General features: G+C 45.5%; 1 pseudogene; it reads left to right on the forward strand.

Annotated features, from left to right (window-relative positions):
- Nucleotides 1–643: 643 nt before the first annotated feature.
- LOC125964913 (kinetochore-associated protein DSN1 homolog) lies at nt 644–12448 on the forward strand (annotated as a pseudogene).
- The last annotated feature ends 341 nt before the right edge of the window (nt 12449–12789 follow it).

Consider the following 12789-nt stretch of genomic DNA (forward strand, 5'->3'; position numbering starts at 1 on the left):
CCACCCAATGAACTGGTCCAGTGGAATATTCCCTAAGTGGTCCAGAAGGGGGGCTCTCTCAGGGTGACAGCAGCAGGAGGTGGGTCCAAGTCGGGGGCCCTGACTTCCTGGATCCCCCTGCGCTGCCCACCAACCTGCTCCAGGGTGCTGAACTCGGGGGAGGCCTCGAGTAGGGATCCCTCAGACCTCAGAGGTCCACTGCTTCCCAGGCCTGGGCTGGGGCCTCACGCTTGCCATCCTGGCTTCTCCACAGCCCTGGCTCCGCAGGCTCGTGTCTCCCCGAGCGGGACTGCAGGAACCGCGCCGGCTGCCTGGGGTGGGTGAGCCTTGGGGCCCCTCCTGGGCTGGGCTCCCAAGGGGGGCGAGGCAGTTTCAGTGCTGTCTCGTGGTGGGCACGCGGGTCAGCACGGCCCCACCCACCCGGGAGGAGGGCGCGGCCTGGGAGGTGGGCGGGACAGGAGCACAGCTAGGGGCCGAGGGGAAGGCTGGTCAGGGTGGAGGCGCCGCCAGCGTGGACTGTGCCAGGAGCTCCAGTCCCGCACCGCCGAGCTCAGCCCGACCCCTGCCCTCCCAGAACCTCAAGGACCACGGGGGCTGGTGTCTCTAGAGACCCTGTCAGACGCCCCATCCCTGGGGGTCCCGCATGGTCACAGCCGCCTCGCCGCCATCCATCCTCTTCGTGGTGGTCATGGTGGTCGGCTGCAGACCTGGATGCGCTGAGGTTTGTCAGGGAGAGGAGCCTGTTCCGGCACAGGGAAGCGGCTGACCTGCCAAGCTGGCACTCAGCCCCTGGGCCCCGACGGGAAGGGTGGGGAGGGGGCACGTCCTGTCGGGAAAGGCTGGATTCCTCCCGGCTCCAGGGCTCCCTGGGGGCTGCGAGGGATGGCCAGTTTGCACGACGCTTCTAAAGCAGGAGCCAGACCTGCAGGTATCCAGCTGAATACACCGGAGAGACAGCGGGTTGTCCGGTGACGTCGCTCTAGCCAACGTCCTTGCTCTTTAGCCTTATGTCATCGGGTCTGTGCTTCCCCAGGGGCGTTTAACCACTTGCAGCAAGAGGGGTTTGCTGCTGCAGACACCTCTTTGCTCAGCAAGTAGGTAATTGCAGGCTCGTGGTTACGTGAAACCACCTTGGCTGGTGAGTTAAGCGACCATCACTGAGCTGAAACTGCTTTGGCTGCGGAGTGGCTAACTCTCCTAGTGTCAGGGAGAGATTCCTCATCATATGTACATCCGTGGGAGGAAAGCTCTCCCTGCAGAGGTAAAGGCAGAATCTCTTGCGCCTGCTGGAATTTCTTGCTTAAGGCAGTTATAGAGGTTTAATGGGACGGATCAACGTGAGGCTTCTGTTCAGTTATGTCAGGAGAACAGGACAGTGAATACAGCGGGGCACACCGTCCTGTGTTCTCCAGCCATCAAGACAATGGGCTGCCCAAGCATAAAGGCCATCCCCCAAACTTCCACATATGGAGGTGAAACCAGGGGGCGCACATGAAGCCTCCACACGAGTGATGGAATCTCTGGGTTCCTTCACTGGTGCAGAGGCACTGGCATTGCTTAGCCAAGGCTCGGAAATTTTGTTGTTACACAACAGGAAGTTACCTAGATGTACGGATATGTCAGCGAGTTTTCAGATGACTCAACTTGCATTGCCAGCTCCGTTGAACTTTCATGCAGATATTCAAAGGATCTTGTTTTCCTATGCCAGGGGTGGGTCAAATTGAAGCAAGAAATACATTTAGGTGGGCTTAGCTCCCTAACTCTATAAAATGGGCCTGCAGGACAATTTGGACAGACAGCAGCATCTGGAACCCCAGTGAAATTACTTATAGGCTGAACCAAGAGGCCGTTGCTATGCTGGGCCAGCTGAGGATTCCAATGGCAAATCGAGCAATCGGAGAGGTTTCCCCCTTTCTTCAGGGACTGGGAGATACGAATGAGGGTGTTGTCCTTCCATAGAAGGGAGGGAGGAACAGGGTGAGGGACTGTATTGAAGTAAAGGTATACAGGCCTGGTCCAGACGTTTTGGGAAAGCTGTTGGCCTCAGATGTCCTCTGCTTCGGGTCCTAATGGGCATTATCTTCAGGTCGCCAGAGAGTGTACAGGTCCAGTTGGGATTTGGTGCCTCCTTTAGATGTGACACTGAACCCAGGAGTCCCCTCTGGAGTTTGGTGGCACAAGCGTTAGTCAACAGGATTTGATGGGGCCCTGCTGGCGAGCCTGGAGAGGATCCTTTTGGAGGTGCCTTTTCCAGCACCCAGAATCTCCAGGCTGTGGGCTGTGACATTCGGGGTCTTGGTCTTCCGGGAGTGCGCTGCAAAAGGAGTGCTCTGCCAGAGCTTGGTGATTTTCTTTCTTTTTTAGTTTTTCAAAATTTAATTGACGTATAGTTGATTTACAATGTTGCGTTAGTTTCAGGTGGGCAGCAAAGGGATTCGTTACACACACACACATGTGTTCTTTTTCAGATTCTTTTCCCTTATAGGTTATTATAAAATATTGAGTTGGTTATCTATTTTATGTATAGTAGTGTGTATATGTTAATCCTAACTACTTTCTTAAACTTTTTTTTTTTTTTTGACCACACCATGTGGCTTGCACGATCTTAGTTCCCCCACCAGGGATCGAACCTGGGCTCTCGGCAGTGAGAGCACGGAGTCCTAACCACTGGACCGCCAGGGCATTGCCCAACTGGTTATTTTCAGTAGAAGCAATGAGGCCTTTACAATGCAGAAGTGTTTCTCCCTTTCTCAGCTCGGATCAAAGAACCACGTGCTTTGGGTGTCCTGTTCAGGGACAACAGACTCCATTGAACGTGTGCACATACGTCCACTGTCATGAAAAACAAAAATACTTAATAAGAGTTTCAGAACTCTTGAGGGACCAGGTAGGGAGAAAATGTAAATGCTTCAAACTTTGATGCCAATATACACTTTACCAAATTGTTTTAAGTTATAGACAGCTTAAAGGAGAGGAGAAAAGGGGATCCGTTATGTCTGGAAAGCAAAACATTAAAGCAATTGGTTTTCCATTAGAGTTTTAGAAATTCTTACACAGTTCAGTCGTATGATCTTAGAGTTATAAGAAAGAAAACTGTTTCAGAGTACCCGTCAGAGTCCTTTCCGTGAATCTCTTTAAAGAGGAACACGTTTGGAGAAGCATCAGAGTAACGCAGTAACTATAATGACAGAAAGACTTGAAAATGCCCATTATTAAAAATCTGATGAGAATTCATTATAATGGGAGTGGCAAGGGGATCAGCTTATCTTTTTGACATATGTTTAAAATGGTGAGCGGTTGGAAATTCCCTGGTGGTCCAGTGGTTAGGGCTTGGCGCTTTCACTGCTGGGGCCCGGGTAACTAAGACCCTGCAAGCCATGCAGCACGACCAAAAAAACCCAAAAAACAGAAACAAAACAAAAATCATGACCAATAACATTATATCAGGACATCTCAGAATTTAGCAATTTCATATGATTTTGAGCGCATGTTAATATGTACCTATACAACTATAAGGTTAAAAGGTTCTGTATTCCTTCTTATTTAGAAGCCTATTACAAGCTTCCCATGTAATCTAGCTCATCAAATAAGCCTGATTAGTTCAGCATTTTACCAGGTGAGAGACAAATCCTTTGAGATTCTCCAGGGGCCCTCTGGAAGAGCCCAGTTATTGTAAGGTCAGCAAGACTTCATTTATAACATGATTTGGGGTAAGTTTGTCAAAAGTAACAAAAGGTTTTGGACATTTGACCAAACAGGACCACAGATCATTATGAAATGATACTTAATTATCTGTCTGACCAAAGTAACAATAAAAGATTTCAAAGGCAAATACAAGAGGTTACATAGTTGTAAGCAAAACTTAGCTCTTTTATTTATTTTTAATTTTTTTAGCTCTTTTAATATTGAGAAGAGGACTTCCCTGGTGGCGCAGTGGTTAAGAATACGCCTGCCAATCCAGGGGACACGGCTTTGAGCTCTGGTCCGGGAAGATCCCACATGCCGCAGAGCAACTAAGCCCGTGCACCATAACTACTGAGCCTGCACTCTAGAGCCCGTGAGCCACAACCACTGAGCCTGCGCTCTAGACCCTGCGAGCCACAACTACTAGAGCCCATGCTCCGCGACGACAAGAGAAGCCACTGCAATGAGAAGCCCGCGCACCACAACGAAGAGTAGCCCCCACTTGCCGCAACTAGAGAAAGCCCGCGTGCAGCAACAAAGACCCAATGCAGCCAAAAATAAATAAATAAAAAATATTGAGAAGACTCAGTTTTCTTTAGTAATGAAAGTCCTGAATAAGACAACGTAAGCACAGGAAATAATTTTGTTAAAACACAAATCTTTGCTTTCTAAGCAGTTTACTTTAAAAAATGGTAAAGAAAAATTCATAATCTCCCACGAGAAGCAAACCAATATTCCAAGAAAACCTTGTCCTCTTAGTAAATGAAAGAAAATTGTTTTAGTTTTACCTAAGTACACTACTGATTTTTATTTTTTTATAAATTTATTTATTTCAGTTTATTTATTTTTGGATGCATCGGGTCTTCGTTGCAGTGCACAGGCTTCTCATTGTGGTGGCTTCTCGTTGCGGAGCACGGGCTCTAGGCACACGGGCTTCAGTAGTTGTGGCGCATGGGCTTAGTTGCTCCGTGGCATGTGGGATCTTCGTGGACCAGGGCTCAAACCTGTGTCCCCTGCATTGACAGGCGGATTCTTAGCCACTGTGCCACCAGGGGAGTCCTGCTCCAGTTAACTTAAAAACTATAATTAGGGGTTAAGCATTTGGACCCTAAGAGGGTTCAATTTTATTTTATTTTTATTTAATTTTTATTAAAGTTTTTTTTTGATGTGAACCACTTCTGAAGTCTTTATTGAATTTGTTACAATACTGCTTCTGTTTTATGTTTTGGTTTTTTGGTCTCGAGGCATGTGGGATCTTAGCTACCTGCCCACATATTGAACCTGCACCCCCTGCATTGGAAGGTGAAGCCTCAACCACTGGACCGCCAGAGAAGTCCCCCTGAGGGTCTGATTTTAAAGGGGCAGGTTTTCACAGGGGAGGGGAAAGGAAGAAACAAAGGGGGCGGAGTCTGAGACAAAGGGGACGGAGAAGACACACAAGATGGTGCCAGAGACAAAGAAGTTAGGGGAGGGGAACTCAAGGAGCACAAGGCTTCAGAAACTGTTCTGCTCTTTTCAAGTTTTTTAGTTGTTTTGGCCACTTTAGAAATGGCATCTTGCAAAGAGGCAATTTTAGACTTTGGTGCACAGTTGCAAGCTTCCAGGTACCAATGAAAATAAATATCCCATTCTTCTTATTTAATTTTAGAACCACATGGGACTTCCCTGGTGGCGCAGTGGTTAAAAATCCGCCTGCCAATGCAGGGGACACGGGTTTGATCCCTGGTCCGGGAAGATCGCACATGCCGTGGAGCAACTAAGCCAGCGCGCCACAACTACTGAGCCTGCGTGCCACAACTGCTGAAGCCCGTGCACCTAGAGCCCATGCTCTGCAACAAGAGAAGCCACTGCAATGAGAAGCCCGTGCACCGCAAGGAAGAGTAGCCCCCCTCGCCGTAACTAGAGAAAGCCTGCGTGCAGCAACGAAGACCCAACACAGCCAAAAGTAAATAAATTAATTTAAAAAATAATAAATTAAATAAAATAAAATTTTAGAACCACAGTTCTCCAATTTAATCTTAAGAAAAACAAGTTTGGGAAGATTGAAAGTTCCCTGTAATGGCCGTGATAATTCTGGATTACTTTTAGTTGGTTCAGCCCACTTAGTTAAAAATGAGCATGTCAGGGGAAAAAGAAACGAGCATGTCAGGGTCCATAGCTTTCAAACATGAACCTTCCAGAGTCCCTGAGGGAGGGCTGCCCTCAGAGCACATAGATGACCAGGATCCCTTTTCCTTAAGTTCTCCTGGAAACCCAAGAAAGTTGCTGGAGTCCTAGCCCAGATTCCAAAAGGAATAAAGCAAATTATTCGATTCCAGTTAGCTCGATCCCCCCACTCTTGCACACTCCAGAAGACAACTGAGTATTCACCAAGGGCGAAACCTTGAACCAGAAAGGATGAAACCTCTCCCCTGAAAGGACAAAGCCTTTCCAGACCCCGAAAAAAGCTAGAGAACTCAAAACGCAAAGAAGCAGTTTGGAATACAAGAAGAGACTCAGGGAAGTGATGAGCATGAAGGGCTCACAGTGTGGGTACCTCGCTCCATTCCAGGGCCTGTCATCTCTTGGGGTTCGCCGCCTTCAGATCCCACTTCTGACACCATATAAATATATCAACTTCAGTAAATGGTAGCCAGTTATTTTACCAGCGAAAGCAAGCTTATTCAGGAATAGCAGAGGAATTGCAATTTGGGATGTGGAAACTATGGCAGACAAAAAAGCCAAATCCAGAGAACAAGGAGGGGGAACTTGCTTTTATAGGGAAAAGGAGGAGTAGGGAGGGGCTGTGATAACCAAAGATTCCATTGGAGGAGCTGGGGTTCAATGGAGTCTTCCCATTGACTGGGCCCCTGCAGTCTCTGATTGGCTGGGCTGTCGGGGGTGGAGGGAAGTTTCCTTCCTCCTGACTGATGGTAAGTAGAGGCACCTTCCTGTCCAAGATGTAGGCGGAAATCTCTTCCTGTTTGGGGTAATTGACGTGCATATTCGTGGAGAGAGCTCCCTACAGACCCGTCCTGACTCCAACTTTAACTGAGGGTTCTATAATTAATTCCACAACCTAAACTTCTTCTTTTGACTTTATTTTGTGCCTTTTAGTTGTTCAGTTTTTTCTATGCTTCTTTTTTCTTATTTCTCACTTCTTTTTGTACTGGTACCCTCCAATGCCCAGTGTTCCATTTTTCTCCTTAATTGTTTGGCAGTTATACCAGGAACACCTAATCTAACACGTCTTATATCCTCACTGGAGCAGTGAAGGGACTTTCCATCACATGGGCTCCCATTTAACCCTCTCCAACCTAAGGACGATTCTTGTCCAAATATTTTAACTCTGTCCCTTTGTTTCAACCCTGCATATGAGATATTATTATTGTATTTCATTTATATTGATTTTGATATTTTATTTTATTGATTTATTTATGAACTAGTTCCCTCAGATGCTCTATAATCAGTGTCCCAGGTTGTGTATGTGCCTGTGGACTGTTCTGGGCTCTCTATTGCCTTTTGTGGATCAGTTTGTTTTCCCTGGGCCGAGATCATGCTGTCCTGATAGTTACGGCTTTATAAGTCTGCAGAAGCCATAACAGCTAGCGGAATATCATTATTCTTGAAGAGTCACGTGGCTCTTCTCGGGCTTGTTTTTAATTTGATTTTGTTAAATTCTTTGAAAAACCTTTTAGGATTTGATCAGAGTTGCATTGACTCTACAAGTCAATTTGGGGAATAATGCTCCCTTTGCCCTGCCGTACACTTATTCAGGGCTGATTTACTGCTTTTCAGTGAAGTTTGTAATTTGCTGTAGACACGTCTTCCTCGTTTTTGTTAGATTTGGTCCCAGAAACAATACATTTTTTGGTTGGTATTGTAAAGCGTTACTATTGTGTAATATAACATATGTCAAGAAACATGTATAAAACAAAATATATATTTAAAGTTTTATGGGAATTCCCTGGCAGTCCAGTGGACTCGGTGTTTTCACTGCTGTGGCCCAGGTTCAATCCCTGGTAGGGGAACTAAGATCCTGCAAGCCATGCGGTGTGGCAAAAATATATATAAATTAAAAATATATATATATAATATATATAATATATATATTATATATATATATAAAGTATATAAATAAATACAGAAATAAAAAAGTTTTACTGTAAAGCAAGCACTCATGTGCTCACCATCCAGGTCAAGAAACAGGACGTGGTCAGTCTCCTAGGAGCCCCCTAGCCTCCCCTCTACTCACTGGCTCCCACCCCACCCCTCCCTGGTGCCTCTCCCCTGCCCCACGCGATAACCACCCAAATTTTAAGATAATTACCACCTTGGTGTTTTTTGCTTTTAATATTTATTTGTTTGGTTGCACTGGGTCTTTGTTGCAGTACTCGGGATCTTCATTGTGGCATGCAGGATTTTTAGTTGCGACATGTGGGATCTAGTTCCCTGAGCAGGGATCGAACCCAGTCCCCCTGCATTGGGAGCACGGAGTCTTAACCAGTGGACCACCAGGGAAGTCCCTACCACCTTGTATTCTTCATACGTCAACCACCTAAATTTATAACGCTAACCAGTCTGGTTTAGTTTGTTTTTTTATGTTGTAGCTTTCTTGTTTATTTTTTTAAAAAACAGCTTGATTGAGGTATCACTTCCATACCACAAAATATACTCGTTTTAAGTGGACAATTTATTTCTATTTTTTATTTTTTTTTAATTTTTATTTATTTATTTATTTTTGGCTGGGTTGGGTCTTCATTGCTGTGCGCGGGCTTTCTCTATTTGCCTTGAACGGGGACTACTCATCCTTGCGGTGCGCAGGCTTCTCATTGCAGTGGCTTTCTCTTGTTGCAGAGCACGGGCTCTAGGCCGGAGGGCTTCAGTAGTTGTGGCGCACGGGCTTAGTTGCTCCGCGGCATGTGGGATCTTCCTGGACCAGGGCTCAAACCCGTGTCCCCTGCATTGGCAGGCAGATTCTTAACCACTGTACCACCAGGGAAGTCCCGCTAATTTATTGATTTTTAGTAAATTTGCAGAACGGTGCAAACATCACCACAATTCAGGTTTAGAATATTTCCATCATCCAGAAAGATCCATCCTGCTCGTTTTCCATGAATCCCTGTTCCTACCCGTTTCTCAGACAACCACTAATCCTCTTCCTGCCTCTATAGGTTTGCCTTTTTAAAAAAGCATTTCAGGGGACTTCCCTGGAGGTCCAGAGATCAAGACTTCGCCTTCCAGCGCAAGGATTGAGGGTTTGCTCCCTGGTTGGGGAGCTAAGAACCCACATGCCTCGCAGCCAAAAATCCAAAAAAACCCATAAAACAGAAGCAATATTGTAACAAATTCAATCAAGACTTTAAAATGGTCCACATCAAAAAAAATAACTTAAAAAAAAAAAGCATTTCACGCAAATGGAATCTTTTGCAGCTTTTCGCATCTGGCCTCTTTCACTCAGCACGTTCTTGAGGCGCACCTGTGCCTTGCCCGAGGCCGTATCGGCAGTTGGTGCCTTTCTTTCTATTGCTAAATAGTATTCCATTAAATGGATCAAAGACATTTCGTTTACTCATTCACCAGTTAATGGACATTTGGATTGTTTCCATTTTTTTGCTCTTATGCATAAATGGTGCAAGGAACATTTGCCAAAAATTTCTTTGTATGGACATGTGTTTTTATTTATCCTGAATCAATAACAAGGAGTGGAATTGTTGAGTCATATAAAAAGATTTTTTTTGTTTAATTTTTAAAGAATCTGCCGAACTGCTTTCCAAAGCGGCAGCACCATTCTTCATTCCACCGGCAGTGTATGAGGGTCGCAGCTTCTGCACATCCCTGCCCAAACCTGTTACTAACAGTCGTTTTATTACAGCGATACTAATGTGCGGTTTTACTTTGCATTTCCCTAATAACTAACGGTGCTGGGCATTTTTCCATGTGCTTATCAGCCATTTCTATTATTCGGGTTGTTTGTCTTATTATTGAGTTGATCTTTATATATTTGGGATGTAAGTGTTTTATCAGATATATGATATGCAAATATATATTTCTCCCAGTCTGTAGGTTGTTTTTAATGTTCATAATTTAAAAATGTATTTTTTGTTTTTCAAATATTTTTATTGAAATATAGTTGATTTACAATGTTACATTAGTTTCAGATGTACAAAAAAGTGATTCAATTATATATATATGTGTGTGTGTGTGTATATATATATATTCTTTTTTTACATTCTCTTCCATTATGGGTGATTATAAGATAGTGAGTATAGTTCCCTTAAAAATGTCTTTTGGGGCTTCCCTGGTGGTGCAGTAGTAGAGAGTCCACCTGCCGATGCAGGGGACACGGGTTCGTGCCCCGGTCCGGGAGGATCCCACGTACCGCGGAGTGGCTGGGCCCGTGAGCCATGGCCACTGAGCCTGCGCGTCCGGAGCCTGTGCTCCGCAACGGGAGAGGCCACAACAGTGAGAGGCCACAACAGTGAGAGGCCCGCGTACCGAAAAAAAAAAAAAAAAAAAAGTCTTTTGAAGTGCAAAATGTTGGTTTTTTTGTTTTAGTTTTTAATTTTTATGAAGTCAAATTTCTTTTTTCTGGAATGGATCATGCCTTTGATGTTGTATCTAAGAACTCTGCTTAATCCAGGGTCGTAAAGGTTTTTCTAAGTTTTTTTTTAAATAAATTTATTTTTTTATTTATTTTTGGCTGCATTGGGTCTTTGTTGCTGTGCGTGGGGTTTCTCTAGTTGCGGTGAGCGGGGGCTACTCTTCGTTGCAGTGCACAGGCTTCTCATTGCGGTGGCTTCTCTTGTTGTGGAGCATGGGCTCTAGGTACCCGGCTCAGTAGTGTGGCTCGCAGGCTCTAGAGCGAGATCTCAGTAGTTGTGGTGCCCAGGCTCAGTAGTTGTGGCTTGCAGGCTCCAGAGCACGGGCTCAGTAGTTGTGGCACATGGGCTTAATTGCTCCGCGGCATGTGGGACCTTCCCAGACCAGGGCTCGAACCTGTATCTGTGGCATTGGCAGGCAGATTCTTAAGCACTGCACCACCAGGGAAGTCCTATTCTATGTGTTATTCTAAATGGTTTTATGTTTTTAGCTCTTACATTCAGGTCTATGAACCATTTTTGTACTAATTTTTGTACATGCTGTGACATGAGGGTCTAAATTAATCTTTTTACACGTCAATATCCAAGTGTCCCAGCAGCATGTTTTGAAAAGACTATCGTTGCCTCATTGACTTTTGCTTTGACCCCTGTGTCAGTTAGGGTTCGACCAGAGGAAAAAAATCAGTGGGAGATATATTATAAGGAAATTGTTTCTAGAATCAGTTTACAAGACTGTAGGGGCTAACTAGGCTCCGCGGCATGTGGGATCTTCCCAGACCGGGGCACGGTGTATAGTTGCTTTATAATGCTGTGTTAGTTTCTTGCTGTACAACAAAGTGAATCAGTCATACATATGAATGTATCCCCTCTTTTTTAGATTTTTAGATTTCCTTCCCATTTAGGTTACCACAGAGCATTGAGTAGACTTCCCTGTGTTATACAGTAGGTTCTCATTAGTTATCTATTTTATACATAGTAGTGTATATATGTCAGTCGCAATCTCCCAATTCATCCCACTCCCCCAGATTAATTTTTTTGCATGTGGATGTCCAGTTGCTCTATGACCAGAATCTTGTGGATTTTTTATTTCATTTGTTGAGCTTTTTTAAAATATAAATTTATTTATTTATTTTATTTTTGGCTGCGTTGGGTCTTCGTTGCTGCGCGCGGGCTTTCTCTAGTTGCGGCGAGCAGGGGCGACTACATTGCGGTGCATGGGCATCTCATCACGGTGGCTTCTCTTGTTGCGGAGCACAGGCTCTAGGTACGCAGGCTTCAGTAGTTGTGGCTCGCAGGCTCTGAGCGCAGGCTCAATAGTTGAGGCACGCAGGCTTAGTTGCTCCGTGGCATGTGGGATCTTCCCGGACCAGGGATTGAACCTGTGTCCCCTGAATTGGTGGGCGGATTCTTAACACCTGCACCACCAGGGAAGCCCTGTTGTGCTTTTTAACTCCAGGTTTTTCCATTTGGTTATTTTTTGTCTTGCAATTCTTTATTACAAAACCCCATTATTTTCAGTCTTGAAAGTTTTAGAACCTAAGCACCTTCTCTTTCTGAAGAGTGGAAATGTTTGCAGCCAGTAGAAAGTGATGGAAGTCTACAAAAATATTCTGAAGAGCCAAAGGAGAAGCCTCAGACTTGCCTCTGGAAACACCAGCGGCTGAGATGAAGGACTGCACAGCAAAGTTTTCCGTAGAATGCCAGACCTCGGGCCAGCTCTTGCTGCACTGTGAGAACGGATGCATCTTATCACACGATACAAGAATCAATCGAAGCCAAAATGACGGAGATTGAAGTGGAACCTATGACATATCTCGATCTTCCCAGTGTGAAGCTCTTCACACAAATCCTGACTACCATAAAAGATTACAGAACCAGAGGAAGGTCTTAGATTGTATGGCAATGGTTATAGAAGAACTGCAATTATCAGTGGGGCAGCTTCAGGCCTTCATGGGCAAAAGTTCTCAGTGCTTCCAGTAGGGGTCAGTACAGTTTGGGAAGAGACGCCACCAACAGCCAGATCCCTCGCCGGCTTCAAACTTCCGGAGCTTCAGCTGCAAGCCCCGCCCACCACATGTTGCTCTGGGTCTTGTCAGTCACCTTCTGCAGCTTTCCTGCCACAAGATGCTCAAGAGGAGAGGAATGGCAGACTTCCCAGCCCCTGGGGACTGCCTGGCGTCTGAGCTGGTATTCTCCACCCTCTCGCCTTTGGAGGTGACCGGGTGGCTATAGGGTTCCTTAAGTTTTTTCTACAAGTGATGGGAACTGTCGACTTAAAAAAATGCACAACGTGAGAGTTGCGATTTGAGTTTTATTTGGGGCAAAATGAGGGCTGCAACCCGGGAGACAGCATCCCAGATCGCTCTGAGAAACGGCTCCACAGAGGCAGGGAGGAAGGTCAGTATAGATGTGGTCTGCGTGAAGGGGGAGTACATGCAGTCAAGCATTATTTTTTGTAGAAGGTTTCTGCTCGTCTCGTGCATGTCACTGCCAGTCATGAGGAGCAGACGTCGCCGTGAAGGAT

The sequence above is a fragment of the Orcinus orca genome, chromosome 6 (assembly GCF_937001465.1).
Source record: "Orcinus orca chromosome 6, mOrcOrc1.1, whole genome shotgun sequence".
Classification (NCBI taxonomy): Eukaryota; Metazoa; Chordata; class Mammalia; order Artiodactyla; family Delphinidae; genus Orcinus; species Orcinus orca.